Here is a 21,212-nt window from a genome sequence, read left to right as displayed (position 1 = left end):
TTGGTGAGGACCCGTTCATCTACGTCCGTTTGTCTTCTTCATGGACTCGTTCTTCTTCCTTGCGGGATTTCAGGCAAGATGATCATACCCTCGAAATCACTACTATCTTTGCTATGCTAGTTTGCTCGCTCTTTTGCTATGCCATTGCTACGATGCCTACCACTTGCTTGTCAGCCTCCCAAATTGCCATGTTCAGCCTCTAACCCACCAATGTCCTAGCAAACCGTTGATTGGCTATGTTACCGCTTTGCTCAGCCCCTCTTATAGCGTTGTTAGTTGCAGGTGAAGATTGAAGTTTGTTCCTCGTTGGAACATGGAGGTGATGTTCCTTGTTGGAACATGTTTACTTGTTGGGATATCACTATATATCTTATTTAATTAATGCATCTATATACTTGGTAAAGGGTGGAAGGCTCGGCCTTATGCCTGGTGTTTTGTTCCACTCTTGCCGCCCTAGTTTCCATTATATCGGTGTTATGTTCCCGGATTTTGCGTCCCTTACGCAGTTGGGCTATAATGGGAACCCCTTGACAGTTCGCCTTAAGTAAAGCTTCTCCAGCAATGCCCAACATTGGTTTTACCATTCGCCACCTAGCCTTTTCTTTTCCCTTGGGAGTCGCGCTCCTGAGGGTCATCATCATTTCACCCCCCCCAGGCCAGTGCTCCTCTAAGTGTTGGTCCAACTGAGCGATGTCCGAGGCTACCAGGGGCAACTCTGGGCTGGCTTACCCGACGTCTGGCTCATCTGAGTGTTCCCTGAGAAAGAGATATGTGCAGCTCCTATCGGGATTTGTCGGCACATTCGGGCGGTGTTGCTGGTTTAGTTTTACCCTATCGAAATGTCTTGTTGTACCGGGATACCGAGTCTGATCGGAACGTCTCGGGTGGAGGTCTATTCCTTCGTTGACCGTGAGAGCTTGTGATGGGCTAAGTTGGGACACCCCTGCAGGGATTTGATCTTTCGAAAGCCGTGCCCGCGGTTATGGGCAGATGGGAATTTGTTAACGTCCGGTTGTAGAAAACCTGAAGTTGACCTTAATTAAAATGAATCAACAGCGTGTGTAACCGTGATGGTCTCTTTCCGGCGGAGTCCGGGAAGTGAACACGGTTGTTGGAGTTATGCTTGACGTAGGTAGTCCAGGATCACTTCTTGATCATATTTTATTGACCGTGCTTTGCCTTCTCTTCTCGCTCCCATTTGCGTATGTTAGCCACCATATATGCTAGTCGCTTGCTGCAGCTCCACCTCATACCTTTACCTTACCCATAAGCTTAAATAGTCTTGATCACGAGGGTGCGAGATTGCTGAGTCCCTGTGGCTCACAGATTACTTCCAAAACCATCTTGCAGGTGCCGTTGAGTCCGTGCAGATGACGCAACCCAGCTCGGGAGGAGCTCGTTGAAGATCTTGTCTTTTATGTTGTTCCGTTCTAGTTGATCAGTAGTGGAGCCCAGTTGGGGTCGATCGGGGACCTTTGTCGCATTTGGAGTTCTTCTTTTATTTTGGTTTCGTAGTCGGACCATGAGTGTACATGGTTGATGTAATGCTTTATTCTTGTATTTGTGTGAAGTGGCGATTGTAAGCCAACTATGTATCTTTTCCCCCTTATTGTATTACATGGATTGTGTGAAGATTACCTCACTTGCGACATATGCCTTCAATGCGATTATGCCTCTAAGTCGTGCCTCGACACGTGGGAGATATAGTCGCATCGAGGGTGTCACAAGTTGGTATCAGAGCCAGGTTGCCCCGAGACCGATGTGCCAGGTGTCTTCCAGTTATTCACTGTTGTTGCGTTGTCATGTGCTTGCGTGTTGCATCTTATCATGTCATCATGTGCATTGCATCATCATGTTTTCAAAACTTGCATTCGTCCGGGTTCTTCGAGTTCTCTCCGTCGTCCGTTCTGAGCCCTACCACACTTGCACGCGCCCGCGGCATGTCCGAAATATTATTTTATAAGTGGTCGGAAAATGTTCTCGGAATGAGATGAGAGTTGGCGTGTTGTCTTATTATAGTGTAGATAGACCGCCTGTCAAGTTTCATCGCATTCGGAATTCGTTTGATAGCCCAACCGTTAAACTATAGCGGCAGTATAGCCGGTCTAACGTCGGACGTTTTCGGTCTCCGAAAATAGTCACCGGGCCTCTCTCTCTCTCTCTCTCTCTCTCTCTCTCTCTCTCTCTCTCTTCTTCTCTCAGCTTGAGCCCTTCTGCACAGCCCGCTACCTACCGACAGGTCCAACCTAACCTCTTTCGTCAGCCCGCGGCCCTCCTCGCGCGCGCGCCCGAAAGCTGTCCCGGACCCGACCCAGGCAGTCGTCACCGTTGTGTCCGGATCATACCCAAACATCTACAAAACGTCATCGTTTTCTTATTTGGACTCCCTAGCTATTTTATTCGCAGTCGTCCATTTACGATCGGAGGGACGAGATACCCCCAAACCTAATTCATTTGCGTATATAATGGGCAACCCTAAATTTTAGGTGAGCTGTCCCATCCTCCCAGCCGCGCCGCCACTCCAACAAATCCTCTCGGGATCCCCTCCCTCGATCCCCGCAGCCTCCTCCCACCTCTCTTCAATTCCAGATCAAGCCAACCACCACAGCCACTTTCCACTCAATCTCCATCGTCAGATCTCGGATCCTATGGCCCAGAGAGCCTCTCGCAGCCCCGCAGCTCCACCCATCGCCTCCAGCCCCGATCTAGATCGAGGCAACTCCGTCCGCCCGAGCTCCGCCTTGCCGCCCTGGCCGGTGAGATGACGCCCGCGAGAACCAGCTGGACCGCATCGCTCCATCACCAAGCCCGAGCTCCTCCAGCCCCAGAGTCGACGAGCCTCACCGGATTTAGCTCCTGCACCTTGTTGCCCGGTGTCCCCGTGCTCCTTGTCGCCGGAGAAGACACCCCAAACTCAACCGGTGCAACCTCTCTTTTAAATCATTTCAACGGAGTTTCTTTTGAGTGGACCCTAACCCACATGTCTTTTCCCAGGATCTTACCTGACTCTTCTTATTTTTCCGGAGCTTCTCAAATTAATTTCTAAAGTTTGACATAAGAATTAATTATCATAAGTCAAATGTTTTCTCCAAGATCTTTCAAATTCTTTTCATCGTTGGCTCAACTTTTTCATTCTTCATTCCGGTGTGCCTCAATAATTCTTGATGGTGTTTATCATCGTCATTCTCGGATTTTGAAGACCGAAGAAGAGTTTCTCTTTAATTGTGCTCCATCATCTTCAAGAGTCGTGATTCTAGCTTGTGGCCATCCTCTCATAATTATTTTTCGATTGTGAGAATTCTTTTCACCCATCCGGAGCATTTCATGAGTTGTTTTCCATTCCTTTTCCCCGAAGCCCATCATTTAAGAAGACTTATTCATTCCAGCCTTCAGCTCTCTTACTCTAAATCTTACCGGTGCTTCGTTCAAGTGACCTTTAATCGGCTCGTGTTCCTTTCGTTCTCTTGTATCTAAATTCTCTCAAGCATCTTCGTTCGTGTGCTAATTCTTTCCGGAGTTTCTTTATCTTCTCTTCGTTTTCCTTTTCAATTCTCACGGTGGTTCGTTCAAGATTTCTCGTCATTCGTTGTCATATTAATTCATTCGTTGTTTCGATTCCACCGGCGGTTCGTTGAAGACTTTCTCAAGTTTATGTTATATCTCTCTTAATATTTTCTATGAGAATAAGTAGTATGCCAAATCTGTTGATTGTCATCAATTTAAATTGGTGAAGGATTAGCATAATTTAATTCTTACTCTTGTTTCATCCAGGTGATCTATTCTTTATTCCGAAGGTTCATCAAAATTCTTGATCTCAATTGTTCATCTTATCTTTTTCCGGAGTTCCAAGTTTCCACTCTATCTCGTCGGAAGGATTCATCTAAATCATTACAAGGATTCACCTTATGTTCTCAACTTCTCTTTCTTTTGTTCATTCTTTTATTACCGGAGTTCTTCATGAAGGTTCTACATGGTGGTTCATCAAGGATTTAATTCCTTCTCGAAGTGTTCATCAACATTCTTTTCTAAGGAGCTCAGGTTTTCTTCTTCTCGCATTCCGAAGTGCATTTTCCTTCTACCGTATCATTGGAGGTGGTATTATGTCATTCCTGATAATTTTCCCTTCGTGCTTCGTGTTTCACAAGTTATCAAGAATGAGGTATTTTAAATCCATCAATCTCGTCATTGGAGTTATCTTGGGTTATATTTCACCTAAAGCCTTCTCTGAGGATTGTTACTATTTATGGTGCTCATAAATGACCCAAGTTCTTCATTTATCCTTCCGGTAAGTAAGTTTCTCGTCTCTTTGTTCTTATCAATCCAATTCTTTTCCCGTGAGTGGCAGGTTTTCATCTCTTAATTTGAGAGGTATTCCATAAGACCATATCAAGCTTATTATTTTCGTTGTGGGTTTTCCAACAACTCCGTTCTAGCTTCTGTTGTAACCGTGCTCTCTCAAGATATTGTTTTCCTTCGTTCACTCCATTCCATTCTTACTTTTGTTCCGGAGGCATTGTGATGTTCATCTTTTCAACCCATCATCTCGTTTTGTCAAAGATCATGATCTTTCCATGCCTTTACTTTTATCTGAGTGTTGTGTCCTCTTTACAAGTATCCTCTCATCTTGTCAAGTTCAATTCCTTCCATTTACAGATGGAGTGCTGTCCAAATTATATCACTCTTATTCCTTCCCTATCTTGCTTAACCGGAGTATTGTGCCCCTTTGTGCAAGTTCTTTTCGCCTTATCAAGTCTTGCATCCCTTTCTCAACCAGAGTGTCGTGTTTTCATTTGAGCTCTCTCATCTTATCAAATTTTGACTCCCTTCTCAACCGGAGTGCGGTCTGGGATCTTTCTTACCCCTTGTTCCATCCATTCAATAGTTATGGAGGCAGTGTGTTGTGATTTCATCAAATATCTTCTCATCTTATCAAGACCTTATTCAATTTCTTTTCATTTCAACCGGAGTGCTGCCCGAATTTGGTCTTCCTTGATCCCCTTCTTTAACAGAGTGTTTTTCTATATATATCTTCCCTTCAACCTCAAGGTTTCGCAATGTTCCTTGTCCCTCTTTTCTAACGGAGTGTTTTCGACTTTGTTCACCTTCGTTGTATCCTTTTCTCGAATTTGTTCAACCTCGCAAGGTTCGTGGTTTCACACGTTTGTCAAAGAAGCAACTTAGTTTTACCTCTTCTTTTCTCTTCTGTTGTTCCTCCGGTGCCATTCTAGATCTCGGGACGAGATCCTCTCATAGTGGTGGAGTGTTGTAACGCCCCGAGACCGATGTGCCAGGTGTCTTCCAGTTATTCGCTGTTGTTGCCTTGTCATGTGCTTGCGTGTTGCATCTTATCATGTCATCATGTGCATTGCATCATCATGTTTTCAAAACTTGCATTCGTCCGGGTTCTTCGAGTTCTCTCCGTTGTCCGTTCTGAGCCGTGCCACCCTTGCACGCGCCCGCGGCATGTCCGAAATATTATTTTATAAGTGGCTTCAAAATGTTCTCGGAATGAGATGAGAGTTGGCGTGTGGTCTTATTATAGTGTAGATAGACCGCCTATCAAGTTTCATCGCATTCGGAGTTCGTTTGATAGCCCAACCGTTAAACTATAGCGGCAGTATAGCCGGTCTAACGTCGGACGTTTTCGGTCTCCGAAAATAGTCGCCGGGCCTCTCTCTCTTCTTCTCTCAGCTCGAGCCCTTCTGCACAGCCCGCTACCTACCGACAGGTCCAACCTAACCTCTTTCGTCAGCCCGCGGCCCTCCTCGCGCGCGCGCCCGAAAGCTGTCCCGGACCCGACCCAGGCAGTCGTCACCGTTGTGTCCGGATCATCCCCAAACATCTACAAAACTTCATCGTTTTCTTATTTGGACTCCCTAGCTATTTTATTCGCAGTCGTCCGTTTACGATCGGAGGGACGAGATACCCCCAAACCTAATTCATTTGCGTATATAATGGGCAACCCTAAATTTTAGGTGATCTGTCCCATCCTCCCAGCCGCGCCGCCACTCCAACAAATCCTCTCGGGATCCCCTCCCTCGATCCCCGCAGCCTCCTCCCACCTCTCTGCGATTCCAGATCCAGCCAACCACCACAGCCACTTTCCACTCAATCTCCATCGCCAGATCTCGGATCCTATGGCCCAGAGAGCCTCTCGCAGCCCCGCAGCTCCACCCATCGCCTCCAGCCCCGATCTGGATCGAGGCAACTCCGTCCGCCCGAGCTCCGCCTTGCCGCCCTGGCCGGTGAGACGACGCCCGCGAGAACCAGCTGGACCGCGTCGCTCCATCACCAAGCCCGAGCTCCTCCAGCCCCAGAGTCAACGAGCCTCGTCGGATTTAGCTCCTGCACCTTGTTGCCCGGTGTCCCCGTGCTCCTTGTCACCGGAGAAGACACCCCAAACTCGCCGGTGCGCCGGACCTCCGACCAATTTGTTAACGTCCGGTTGTAGAAAACCTGAAGTTGACCTTAATTAAAATGAATCAACAGCGTGTGTAACCGTGATGGTCTCTTTCCGGCGGAGTCCGGGAAGTGAACACGGTTGTTGGAGTTATGCTTGATGTAGGTAGTCCAGGATCACTTCTTGATCATATTTTATCGACCGTGATTTGCCTTCTCTTCTCGCTCCCATTTGCGTATGTTAGCCACCATATATGCTAGTCGCTTGCTGCAGCTCCACCTCATACCTTTACCTTACCCATAAGCTTAAATAGTCTTGATCGCGAGGGTGCGAGATTGCTGAGTCCCTGTGGCTCACAGATTACTTCCAAAACCAGCTTGCAGGTGCCATTGAGTCCGTGCAGGTGACGCAACCCAGCTCAGGAGGAGCTCGTTGAAGATCTTGTCTTTTATGTTGTTCCGTTCTAGTTGATCAGTAGTGGAGCCCAGTTGGGGTCGATCGGGGACCTTTGTTGCATTTGGGGTTCTTCTTTTATTTTGGTTCCGTAGTCGGACCATGAGTGTATATGGTTGATGTAATGCTTTATTCTTGTATTTGTGTTAAGTGGCGATTGTAAGCCAACTATGTATCTTTTCCCCCTTATTGTATTACATGGATTGTGTGAAGATTACCTCCCTTGCGACATATGCCTTCAATGCGATTATGCCTCTAAGTCGTGCCTCGACACGTGGGAGATATAGTCGCATCGAGGGTGTTACATGACGGCAGGGGACAAAGTCATTAAATGCCTGTCTGTGTCGCCTAGACGGGGCGGAAAAGGACCGTCAGGGGAGCCACCGTTTGCCACGATGGCTCCTTGTCAGCGCCTGCTTGCCACCGCATGCCTCTGGCTGCACAGCCTCCCGCCACGTACGCCAGGAATGGTCCCAGGGCGACACGTTGGTGGGTGAGCTGGAGCGCGGGCCGCGGAGTAGTAGCTTGCCGCGGAAGTTGTCTTGTCGCGTCCGGGAGCTTGTCGCTCGCCGGGTCTCGCCGGGACACGTGGTGTGCTGCGGCAAGTTCCTTGATATGTCTTGGCTGGTCTCCCCGGCAAGCTCCTCTTGCCGGGGTCTTTGTGCTTCTTCCCGGCAAGCTCCTCTTGCCGGGGCCTTGGACACTTTGAGTGGCCTTCCCGGCAAGCTCCTCTTGCCGGGGCCTTGCGCCTTGGCTTGAATACTTTGTTCTTGAATGGCTCCAAAGGAACCATGGAGGGTCTTGGCGGTCGCCCGGCAAGCCTTGCCGCGGGTCGCTGCGACTGGCCGTGCACAAGTTCGGGATACTAAGGTACCCCTACTTTAGTACACTGTGTCACATCCCTAGTTCTGGTATGGTCCTAGGCTTGCTTTGTGCATCATGTTTATATTTCAAATGAAATTGAAATGGGGAAGTTGCAAACCCTAGCACCAAAGCAATTCAAATAGGTTCAAATTAAAAGTGGAATTTCAATGAACCCAAAATGTTTTTCAAAAATGTTCATGGTCTTTGGAAAATGTTGGGAACAACAACCAGAGGTGATGCACATTTTTCCTACTCATTTTGGATTTTTGAATCAATGCATAAATATTTGAATTGGAGCTGTTTAAATTATATAAATAATTCTAATAGCTCCAAAAATGTTGGGAATTGGTGAGGGCCTCTAGAATATTATATCTAGATGCCACAATTATTTTCAACATTTATGGAAATGTTTTAACATTTCTTTTAAATACAAAACAAATGTCAGAAATAGAAAAAGAAAACAGAAGATGGAAAGAAGGCTTACCTGTCCTTACCTGGCGGCCCAGCTGGCCAGCCCACCTGGCGGCCCAGCCCACCAGGGGCAGGGAGGTCTTCCTCCTCCCGCCAGGAGGACGCCGAGCGCGTGGCCGACGCACGCCGGCGCCCGCCAGGCCACCTCCTGCTTCCCGCCGCTGCAACGACGCCCTAGACCTTCCCTCGCGTCGCCACGCATCTCCCCGACCCCCCTCTCACTCCCTCTCGCTCCTTCCCCTCCTCTGTCCTCTCCCTGCAGCGCCACCCGAGCGCGCTCGTCGCCGCCGCTCGCTGCCACCGCGACCACCGCCCTCCAATCGCCTCTCCGACGCGCCCACGAGGTCCGCCTCATCGCCCTAGTCCTCCTCGCCAAGCCAAGCGACGCCGAACACTGCCGGACGCCCTCACGCCGTCGTCTTCAACCTCTCGACGCCGGAGATCTCCATCGCCGCCTCGCTTGCTCCGGCCCCTCCCCGAGATCGCTGACCCTCCCTGCGTGATCCCCGTGAGCCCCTGAACCGATTCCCCCTCTCCCTTTCCCTGTACGGCCGCCGTAGCCGTCGCTCCGCCGGACACCGAACCACGCCGCCGTGGCCACAACCGTCGCAGCCTCCAACCGAGCACACCCACGTGCTCACTGCGCCGCGTAGGTGCCGTAGGAGCTAAGCACGCCACTCCCCAGCCACCGTAGCGTCGACCCCGAGCTTTCCCGAGCTCCGGCGACCGCCAAGGTCGACGCCGGTGACGACTCCGGCCACCTCAGCCCCTACCGTTTGCACAGATGGATGCGGCGCACGCCCAGCTCCACGCGGAGCCCCTCCGCCGTCCAAATGGTCGCCGGAGGGCGAAATCCGAGGCCCTCCGCCGCGTCTGGCTCGCCGGCGTCAAGCCGCCAGTGGTTTTGACCCCCACAGCCCCGTTGACCTCTCCCTCTCTCTCAGTGACATGTGGGCCCGGCCCTGTTAGGTCTTCGTCAAGATTAGTTTAACAACTAATTATCGCTGATTAATTAAATGGGTCACTGACGCGTGGGCCCAACCCCATTAATTAAACCAGATTAGGTTTATTCTTAGATTAAGATTAACCACAGACACTGACGTGTGGGCCCCACACGTCAGGTTTGACCTGGTCAGCCTGCTGACACCTTTGTGACGTCATGCTGATGCAGTATTTGTTTTTCTGGATTTTAAATAATTCAGAGAATTTCAGAAAATAGTTAAAACTTCAAAAATTCATAGTAATTCAACCGTAACTCCAAATCAAATAAATTATATATGAAAAATTATCAGAAAAATGCAAGGAATCCATTTATGCCAGTTTCATGCATGAAAAACCAACTTATACCTGCTGTATAAGTGAAAACGTAATAATGGCATGTTATATACTTAAATTAGGGTTTGCATATGAACCCTTGGTTCATATGGACTTCAACCAAATTGATGCTAGATGCATTAGGGCAAATCATAGCATTTTTGAATGTTATCTTCATGCATCATATTGTTGCATATGGTTGTTTATTGATTGCTGGCACCGTTCCCTCTCGATAGGTTCTACTCCGGAAGGTGTCCCGAGTACCTGTCTGAGGAGCAGTGCTTCTTCGTGGATCTATCAGGCAAGCAAACCCCCTTGAGCATCTCGATAAATCCCACTCTCTCGCTCCTGCTCCTTTTACTGCATTAGGACAACAACGATTCAAACTGCTACTTTTGCTGCGCTAGCTGAACCCATTCCTCTGCAGGACCTGTCATTGCCACAGTAAATAGTTGAAACCCACTAGCATGAGTAGGAGTTGCTTGAGCCTTGATGTGCCTGCTCATCCATGCTTGTTTTCTTTATGCCAGCTATGCTTAGAGTTGTGTCAGGTCTGATTCATCGGGAATGAATCGGAGTGGTGAACATGTCCTACCGGTAAAGGCTAAGTGTGTGAACACGTTCTGGTAAAGGTAGCGATGAGAGGCCATGTAGGAGTACATGGTGGGTTGTCTCATTGGAACCGTCCTTAAGCACTGAGTTCTATGTATGTTATCCAAGTCCAGTTACTACCACACATTGGGTTCCGATTATCCGGCCCCTCTCTACTTATTAATCCACTTGATCTCTGTCCAGGAGTTGCAACTAGTTTCTGGCGTTTGTAGGTAGTGCTACTTGTCTACCAGGTGGTGTCCGACGGGACGGGCTTGGGACATACTAGGCACTGTGGCACGGTGTACCAAGTGGCACCCGGATGGTGGGCTTGGGAACCCTGCACACATCGTTTGGGGCCGTGAGCGACACCCCGGCCGGATCTCCTTGCGGATGGAACCCGAATAGGCGATAAACCTGGACGAGAGACTTGTGTGGTTAGTCAGGTCGTGGCCGACACACTCGCCCGGCTTCCGCTTGAAGGTTGCCGAGGTACATGACGTGTATGGGGCTATAAGTGGCGAGAGCGTGTGTGAAGAAGTACACCCCTGCAGGGTCAATATTATCTATTCGAATAGCCGTTTTCCACGGATATGGAAACTTGGAGGACTTATATAGTACATAGACAATTTGAAGTGGATACTCTAAAATACGCAAGATAAGCGTGAGTGCTATGGATGGCCTTCCCATAGGGAGACGGGAACGGATCCATAGTAGGGTATTGATATGGTGAATCTATGGACTCGTGTGCGTCTTCTCACCTCAAAGAAGTTTCTGATACTCGTAGTATAGATTAGCCATTGAGTCAAAGCTGGCTTGCTGCTGTTAAACTCCACCACCCCCTTTGTTGATAATGATGCATATGTAGATAGTTCTGAAGTAAGACTTGCTGAGTACCTTTGTACTCACGTTTGCTTATTTATGTTTTGCAGTTGGTTACACTAGTGGCTTCGACGAGTAGCTTGTATCCCAGCTACGATCTTGTACCCTTGGGAGGGTCGTGTTAGTCAGGCTTCTTAGTCTTTTTCTTTTGTAGTTGTCTGTACTCAGACATGTAATGTTTCCGCTTGTTGCTTGTATGTTCTGAATGATGGGTCATGTGACCCCTGTTTGTATTTATGCTATGTGGCTCTTCTGGGCCCTTATCTATATGAGTTTGAGTTATGTTGTGATGCCATGATGTACCGCACATACATGCATGTTATGCGTACGTGTAACGTGTATTGCTATGTGTGGGATCCGACAATCTAGTTGTTTATCCTTCGCAGCCTTTCTTATGGGGAAATGTAGTCTAGTGTTCCTCGAGCCATAGTAGTCCGCTACAGCCCGGTTCACCGGAGTCCTGCTAGCTCAGTACTACTGTTCAGGACACTTGACTGGCCAGCATGTGTTTCACTTCGTCCCTATGTCTGTCCCTTCGGGGAAATGTCACATGGTGATCTCCGGAGTCCTGCCTAGCCTGCTACAGCCCGGGATCCCCGGAGTCCTGTTAGCCCAGTGCTACAGCCCAGAATCACTCGTTGATGACCGACATGTTCGATGCGATTCATGTATGCCTGTCTCCATAGGTCCGTGCCGCTTTGGGTTCACGACTAGCCATGTCGGCCCGGGTTCTCTGTCATATGGATGCTAGCGACACTGTCATATACGTGAGCCAAAATGCGCAAACGGTCCCGGGCCAGGTAAGGTGGCACCCGTGGGAATACCGTGCGTGAGGCCGCAATGTGATAGGACGTGTTACATGCTAGATCGGTGTGACTTGGGATCGGGGTCCCGACACACCGACAATCTATCTACAATCAAACATAAACAAGCAAGATACTATTAGGTAGTAAGTTCATGATAAGTTTAAGTTCAATTAATCAAATTACTTAAGAACTCCCACTTAGACAGACATCCCTCTAATCCTCTAAGTGATCACGTGATCCAAATCAACTAAACCATGTCCGATCATCACGTGAGATGGAGTAGTTTCATTGGTGAACATCACTATGTTGATCATATCTACTATATGATTCACGCTCGACCTTTTGGTCTCCGTGTTCCGAGGCCATATCTGTATATGCTTGGCTCGTCAAGTATAACCTGAGTATTCCGCGTGTGCAACTGTTTTGCACCCGTTGTATTTGAACGTAGAGCCTATCACACCCGATCATCACATGGTGTCTCAGCACGAAGAACTTTCGCAACGGTGCATACTCAGGGAGAACACTTCTTGATAATTTAGTGAGAGATCATCTTATAATGCTACCGTCAATCAAAGCAAGATAAGATGCATAAAAGGATAAACATCACATGCAATCAATATAAGTGATATGATATGGCCATCATCATCTTGTGCTTGTGATCTCCATCTTCGAAGCACCGTCATGATCACCATCGTCACCGGCGCGACACCTTGATCTCCATCGTAGCATCGTTGTCGTCTCGCCAATCTTATGCTTCCACGACTATTACTACCGTTTAGTAATCTAGTAAAGCATTACATCGCGATTGCATTGCATACAATAAAGCGACAACCATATGGCTCCTGCCAGTTGCCGATAACTTAGTTACAAAACATGATCATCTCATACAATAAAATCAGCATCATGCCTTGACCATATCACATCACAACATACCCTGCAAAAACAAGTTAGACGTCCTCTACTTTGTTGTTGCAAGTTTTACGTGGCTGCTACGGCCCTATGGTGGCGCGCAGGAGGAGTCCTACTCCTGCCGGGAGTAGGACTCCCCCCAAATCCTTGTCCAACTAGGAGAGGTGGAGGGAGAATAGGAAAAGGGGGGGCGCCACCCCTCCCTCCTTGTCCAATTCGGACTAGGGGGAGAGGGAGCGCGCGGCCTGCCCTGGCAGCCCCTTCCTCTTCTCCACATTAGGCCCATGAGGCCCATTAACCCCCCGGGGGGTTCCGGTAACCCCCCGGTGCTTCGGTTTTATCCGATACTTCTTCGGAACCCTTCCGGTGTCCGAATATAGTCATCCAATATATCAATCTTTATGTCTCGACCATTTCGAGACTCCTCGTCATGTCCGTGATCACATCCGGGACTCCGAACTAACTTCGGTACATCAAAATGCATAAACTCATAATAACTTTCATCGTAACGTTAAGCGTGAGGACCCTACGGTTCGAGAACAACGTAGACATGAATGAGACAAATCTCCGGTCAATAACCAATAGTGGGACCTGGATGTCCATATTGGCTCCTACATATTCTACGAAGATCTTTATCAGCCAGACCGCATAACAACATACGTTGTTCCCTTTGTCATCGGTATGTTACTTGCCCGAGATTCGATCGTCGGTATCCAATACCTAGTTCAATCTCGTTACCGGCAAGTCTCTTTACTCGTTCTGTAATACATTATCCCGCAACTAACTCATTAGTTGCAATGCTTGCAAGGCTTATGTGATGTGCATTAACGAGAGGGCCCGGAGATACCTCTCCGACAATCGGAGTGACAAATCCTAATCTCAAAAGACGCCAACCCAATATCTACCTTTGGAGACACCTGTAGAGCTCCTTTATAATCACCCAGTTATGTTGTGACGTTTGGTAGCACACAAAGTGTTCCTCCGGTAAACAGGAGTTGCATAATCTCATAGTCATAGGAACATGTATAAGTCATGAAGAAAGCAATAGCAACATACTAAACGATCGGGTGCTAAGCTAATGGAATGGGTCATGTCAATCAGATCATTCAACTAATGATGTGACCTCGTTAATCAAATAAGAACACTTTGTTCATGGTTAGGAAACATAACCATTTTTGATTAACGAGCTAGTCAAGTAGAGGCATACTAGTGACACTAAGTTTGTCTATGTATTCACACATGTATTATGTTTCCAGTTAATACAATTCTAGCATGAATAATAAACATTTATCACGATATAAGGAAATAAATAATAACTTTATTATTGCCTCTAGGGCATATTTCCTTCACTATTGTTCAGCGGGAAGATGGGTCATGAACAAATATTTCCTCCCTGATTTGATCCATCGTGTGGGACTTGAGGGGAACCTTGGCGAAGGTCTGCAGGTTGAGGCTGAGCAGGTCGAGGACCCGCATGTACCGTCGCTCCTCATGCCCAGGCTCAGCTCCGGTGCCATGTGCCGCAAGAGCCTCGTCCTGAGAAGAGAAGCATAGACAGAAGGCAGCCGTGAGTTGGTACCAAGGGAGAAAACAGAAGCCGCAACCAAGAATTGCAAGATTTAGTATAAAGGAAATAGGATTTCATAGATCAACTGACATGGGTTGCATTGAAATCCAAATGAGTCAACAAAAATTGACTCCCATCAACGGCAGGTATGCGGTAGCAGCTGTTGTCACGGCAACCAGAAACTCAAAAATGATATTGTCGGCAAACCCATTACATGTACCAGACGCCACCCACCTATAAAAATTGATAAACACTTAAGTTGTGTCCAATCCTATTACAGGGCTCGGAAATGACAATGCCACAACCCTTTGCATGTACCAGACCCCATAAACCTGTCCAAATTGTTATGGGAGATGGACGTGCTACCTGCTGCGGTGGTGCTTCGTGGTGGCCTGTTTGAGCTCCTCCTCCTGATGCTGCTCACTAACCTACATGACAAACAAGGACATAGGGGAGCTCTACCAAAGGCATTTCCTGATGATTTCAGGGCAAAAGATTGCACCTAACTATACACCAAGAACACAACTACTGGAAACTGTTAAGACATACATATTATGTACACGCCAAAAAATAGCATATCTGTGAAGGGGCGTGTCTATTAGGAAATTTTGGTCTAAATACAACTTAGGCAGGCAAATGCTTAGTGTAACTAATGAACTGATGTTCTTTGCATTTCTGAACTTTGCTAAATGAACTCTAGATGAATACACCAAAAACTAATGAACTCTATCTCCACAGACTCCATCTTTAGACGAACAGAGCAAAAAAACTATCACATCTCTCCAAGCACACAAAAACGATCTTAATCCATGAACTGCCTCGCGCATTGCACAGAATAGGGTGCATACACATCAGCAACGTATGAAGCATCTCTCTCTCCCCCTCAATCCCTCTCACCAGTGGCAGCATATGAAGCAGCCGATCTGTACGGCACGCCTCTCTCTCTCTCAACACATACATACATAGGCAGGCAGACAAACGATACATTCACATTCACATTTACTAGAGAATAATTAGCATCATTATTGACAGTTTGTGGCATCTCGGACAACACTATTTTAATCCTGAAATCAGAATAACTATTTAGATCACGGTCAGGCCTATATATATAGGCGATCGGTTGTTTTCCGAGATTCGAAACCCAGGTAACCAGTGTGCCCTACCTTATCCATACTGCCCACCACTACCCCGCGAGCCACCGCTGCCTCCCTGCCTCCGGGCGCGCCACCGCCCACACCAGGACTCCTCGCCTCCCCGCCGCCCGATGCGTCGCCTCCCTGGCGCCCGATGCGTCGCCTCCCTGCTGCTCGACGCGCCGCTGTCCCACCCCACGACGCACCGCCTCCCTGTAGGCCGTCGTCCCCACGCCATGGCGCATCGCCTCCCCGCCGTCGAACGCGCCGCCGCGTCGCCTCCTGGCACAGCTCCTCCCCGCCTCCCAGCGCACCGGCTCCGCGAATCACGCGTAACTCGCCGTCCCTCGGGTGCTAGCCACCGCGCGCATCACGCCCGCCCCCACCACCTAAACGTCGATCCAGTCGAGGGGCGGCAAGATCCAGCCGACCGCGACCCTCGAAGACGGACGGGAAGCGGCGTGTGGGGGATTCCCTCCTGCTCACAGCCGATGGAGTCGTTGTTTCCACCGCCGTCCTCCGGGGCGACCATCCCGGACGCCGCTGAACCGCTTGCTGGATCTTTATCGTCCCCACGTCCTGCATCGTGCGACACAACTGGACTTCAAACTGCATGGCAGCTTCCTTCCGCGAGGACAGCTTGCCGGTTTCTCTTGATCTTGTCCCAAAATCTCGAAATAGCCATGACTTAGTTTGGCCTCGCAAACCACTTGAGTTTGATGTTTTTCTTTGTTCAGAATAGCTTCAGTTAAATGTGCGTGTGCTGATGTGTTCGTCTGTGATGCATGCTCCCGTCCTCCCACCCTAAAAATGCACAGGTGCCAAATTTTCTTGTTGTTTAGCCGCAACAATATTTCTTGATGCCTGCTCTTTTTACGGTGATTAACTGATGCTTGTTGATAATGGTGCATGATGTTGCGTGTATAAATAAAGTGTGCGGCTTTGAATTGATGGTTCTTGCTGATGCAATGACCGGTGCTTTGTTTCTATTCTAAAGCTTGAATTTTTTTTATTTTTAGCTGGTGATCTTGTGCTATACGTGACCACTTGGTCGATGTTGTGTTGTTTCTTGATGGCATATTATTTGTTATAAATACATCTACTTTGCTTGTTTCTTACTTGCATCTCCTTGGCTCTTGTAATGTTACTTGCTCTGGTTGTAAAATGTATGCGAAATTATTGTACACAGGACAGTTGTTGGATGAACTCCGGACGATTGAAGAATTGAACGGTATTGTTTACCTTTGCTCTATGCATCGATGGCTTGATGCGCTACATCGTCTGAAGATCATCGATGCGCAACATCGTCTCAAGATCATCGATGCGCTACATCGTCTGAAGATCGTCCAGAACCCTTCGGCTGTGTAGCAGCAATCAAATGTACGCAGTCTGATGTTTGTTATGTGATTGAAATACGGTGCAAAACTGGGTGGTCTTGTTTCTCACATATGTATGTTCTCGACATGGTTGAAGCTTCATAGGACTTTTTTCCTTTCCAATGTCAGAAGTTAATTCGCGAAAAAGGTTTCGTAACCTCATTTACAGGAGAAGGTACACATAAAACCCGAGGTTCAAAATTTTTAACTACAATTGTTTGTGTCGGAAAGAAAAACTGCACAAAAGTTCGGAATTGGTAAAATTAGAAGGAACGGCAACAGTAAGTAAACATCAATGTTTGTTGAAAAAACAGGCCCCCAATATTTTGAAAGTTCACGCTAAAAAAATCCATTAAGTTGGAAGAAGTTCAAAATAATAGACAACAATTCGTGTTTATAAAATAAGGATTTTTCCATTTTAAATAATAAACAAGGAAGTTCAAATTTAAAAAGGTAAGCAGTTCGTTGTTAATAAAATAATCATATTTTTCTCATGGCTAAAAAACCCAGAATACATTTTTTGGATTTTCCATGTTTCTAAAAATATAAAATCACGAAGTTCAATTTGAAATAAACGAACAGTCCAGTGTGTATAAAACCCTAGTATTTTCCAGTTTCTAAAAAAATAACCAACAAATTCGAATTAAAATTACAGAGCAGTTCAAAAGTTTATAAAAAAGAAGATTTTCCTCATTTCTAAAAAAACATAAAATTCAAATTAAATTAACAGAGCGGTCGAATGTTTGTTATAAAAGTGGGATTTTCACCGTTGCGAGCGGAAATTACCAAAGTGTACGTCCATCTTCTCATGGATTTTGTATTCCTAGAATCTTTCTCGTGGATTAAAATGAAAATCCTTCCATCACATTTTTATTTTGGTTTTTGTTACTACCAAATTCTTTTTCATGGTTTACCACCGAAAATTTTAATCAGCTTTGTTTAAAATGTACCAAGTTTCATAAAAATGTGAAAAGTTAACACAGAAAAAAAGAAAGGTCAGACACGATTAGAAGATCAATTATTTATTTTCAATGCAAACGAGTTTCTTTGAGTAACTTTAAATGCTAATTAGTAACTTTGAATAACCAAGAAGTTCAACTTAAAAAAGCAGAGAAGTTCGAAGTTTTTAAAAAGTTAGATTTTTTTCTCGTCACTAAAGAATAAAACAAAAAAATTTGAAATTAAAATAAAGGAACAACTAAAAAAGTTTAAATAGATTTTCTGCATTTTTAAAACACAATAAGCTCAAACTAAAAGAGCCAAGATGTTCAAGATAAAAGAACAAAATAGTTCAATGTATACAAAACTGATTTCTTTTCTGTTTTAAAAAATAAAACCAAGAAGGTCAAATTGAAATAATATAGCGGTTCCATTTTTTAATATCAAACATATTTCTCCAATTCTAGCAAGACTCCTAGAAGCTCAAACAAAAAAACTAGGAGTTCAAATTTAATATATGAAGCAGTTATATATTTATTATTAAATTAGAATTTTCCTCGTTACAAAAGAATACCCAAAGAAGGCCAAACTAAAAAAAAGGCAACTCAATTTTTTTTAGAGAAAATGGATTTTCCTTGTTTCTACAAAAAATTTAGAGGTTCAAATTTAAATAACTCAGTAGTTCAATGTTTCTAAAAATACCAAGAAGGTGAAATTAATAAACAAGCAGTTCAAAAAGTTTACAAAGTTAGACTTTCCCTTTGTTAAAAAATACCTAGAAGTTCAAATTTAAATAATTGAGGAGTTCGATATTTATGATAAAACTAGGACTTTTCTCGTTACCAATGAATAACACCAAGAAATCCTAATTGAAAAAATGAAGTTGTTTGATGTTTATAAATACTTAGATTTTCCCAATACTAAAAATGGTGAAGTTTGATGTCCATAAAAAATGTAGATTTTTCTCATACCAAGAAGTTTAGTTCAAAAATATCCAAGAAGTTGTATGATGTTTATTACAAAATTAGGATTTTTTTCCATTACAAATGAATAACACCAAGAAGTCCAAACTGAAAAAACCAAGAAGTTCAATTTTAAAAAATACAATAGTTCAATGTATATGAAAAAAATCATATTTTCCTCGACAATAAATAATAAACCATGATGTTCAATTTCAAAAAATGGAGCAGTTCAATATTTATCACAAAAACTTAATTTTTTTCCATTGCTAACGAATAAACAAAGAAGTTAAGTTCGAAATAACGAAGAAGTTGTATAATGTTTGTTACAAAACTAAGATTTTTTCCGTATAAAAATCGAATACAATTCTTTACTCAAAATACAAAAAGGTAAAGTTCAAATTGAAATAACAGAGAAGTTCGGAGTTTATTAAAACCTAGGATTTACCTATTGAAAAAACAAAAAACAGAACACCATTTTTTGCACTTTTAAAAAAAACTCATAAACGAAAAAAATGGATGCTAGAAGTTCAAGTGCTCAACGAGGAAAAGTTTCAAAAAATTGTGTGAGAGAGGTTCACCGTGTATTTAGATGTCCAAAATACATAAAAAGTATGTTGTTTTTCGTGTTTTAAAATAATTCTCTCAAACCAAAGAGAAGTTCAAAAGTGATAACAACCGGAAGTTCACGTACTACATGATGTGTATTTCATATAATAAAAATGCAATAAAGTGAAACAGAGTGAAGTTCAAACAGACATGCCCTAGAAGTTCAACTACTTCACGCAGTGCAAAAAACAACACGTCAAAAACAGAGTGAAGTTCAAACAGACATGCCCGAGAAGTTCAACTACTTCAGGTAGTGCATTTCCATTCGTGGTGAAGGCATAAATCATGATCTCGTCATTTTCTAATTTACTTCAAAATGGCAGGAATATCATTTGTGTAAGTTCAAGTCCTCGATCGGAGAAATTTAAAAAATATATTTGTGAGAGAGATTTGTACAAAAGGAATATCATTTGTGTAACACTGACGAATGAATGAGATAATTACAAAAGAAAGTATGTCACAGAAGTTCAACGTGAAAATAGCACGAAGTTCAACTACTACACTGAATGAATTTCAGATGAAAAACTTTTAAAATCATCGCGAGTATGAAAAAACGATCAACACGGGAAAGTTGTGTGCAAACAGCGGCTTTCCACCGGTATATCACTTGCTCAATTCCAGTGAGTGGATGGAGAGCTACGAAGAGTGGATGGAGAGCTACGGGCAAAAAAAGCACGTGAAAAACAGAATGAGGTTCAAGTAAACATGCCGAGAAGTTCAGGTTCTTCACGCGGTGCATTTTCGAAAAATCTGTTTCGCGATAAAGGCACAACGAACGATCTCGCCATTTTCGAAATTACTTGAAAACGGCAAGAATCACAGAAAATCATCAACATGAAAAAGTTTCGAATTTCCGTAGCTTTTCAGCGGTATATTATTTGCCCCATTCCGATAAAGTTTATAGAAATTACGGCAAAAATACATTTTTAGCCATTTTCAAAACTGACATAAAACCGTAATAAATTAGGAGAAACAATATATACAAAAAAGTTTTGCATTTCTTCACGCTTTCCAACGCCATATCATTTGCATCATTTGGACGTACGGTTAAAATATAAGCTCGAAAATACGAAATCAGTGGAAGTTGTACTGTTTTCTAAATTACTTTTAAACCGTTCGAAATTAGAAAAAACTTTTGACATAAAAAAGTAGCGCATTTTCATAGCCTTTCCAACGCCATATTATTTGCATCAATTGGATTAGCCGTTTAGAAATGGCATTGAAAATACAAACTCGGGTGTTCCATTTGCGAAATTCTACAATTTTCCGAATTACTCTTTATGCGTAGGGAATTAGAGAAAACTTTCAACATGTGGAAGGAGCGGTTTTTCAGCAGCTTTCCAACGCCATATTATTTGCTACATTTCGATAAACGGTTTAAAAATGTGATCGAAAATATGATTCATGTTTTTTATATGAAGAAAAAACGGTTTTCAAAACTGCTCTTAAACCGCTTACATTTTGCCAAAAATTTAACTTGGGTCATGATACTGATGTCCATAGCTTTCCAACGGTATATCGCAAGCCCCATTTGGACACCGTTTAGCTTAAGTTCAACCTAGTACTCGGGGAAGGTCAGGCGCGTTACTCGGGAAGTTCATGTTGTGATCAGAATATTTATTCTGATCCCGTGATCAGAATAGTGTTTATATATATATATATATACTAGCTGAATGCCCGTGCGTTGCCACGGAATAAAAAAAGTTTACACCAAAATGTATGTCGTTCTTGATGGCATGTGGTTTCCATTTATATATCGATAAGATGCAATTCTCAGTCACTTCTTACATCATTAACAATTTTTATGTCTCCTTAGCAACATCTTAGCATGTCCCCTCGTACCCATCAACTTCCATTTTCTTCAACTCCCGTCTCTAGCATTGCTATTGCTTAAATGGGATATCATCTAGCGAGACATAACATCATGGTCTATCTCTAA

Source organism: Triticum aestivum, chromosome 2A (assembly GCF_018294505.1).
Source record: "Triticum aestivum cultivar Chinese Spring chromosome 2A, IWGSC CS RefSeq v2.1, whole genome shotgun sequence".
NCBI classification, from domain to species: Eukaryota; Viridiplantae; Streptophyta; class Magnoliopsida; order Poales; family Poaceae; genus Triticum; species Triticum aestivum.
Note: the sequence above shows the minus strand (reverse complement) of the source record.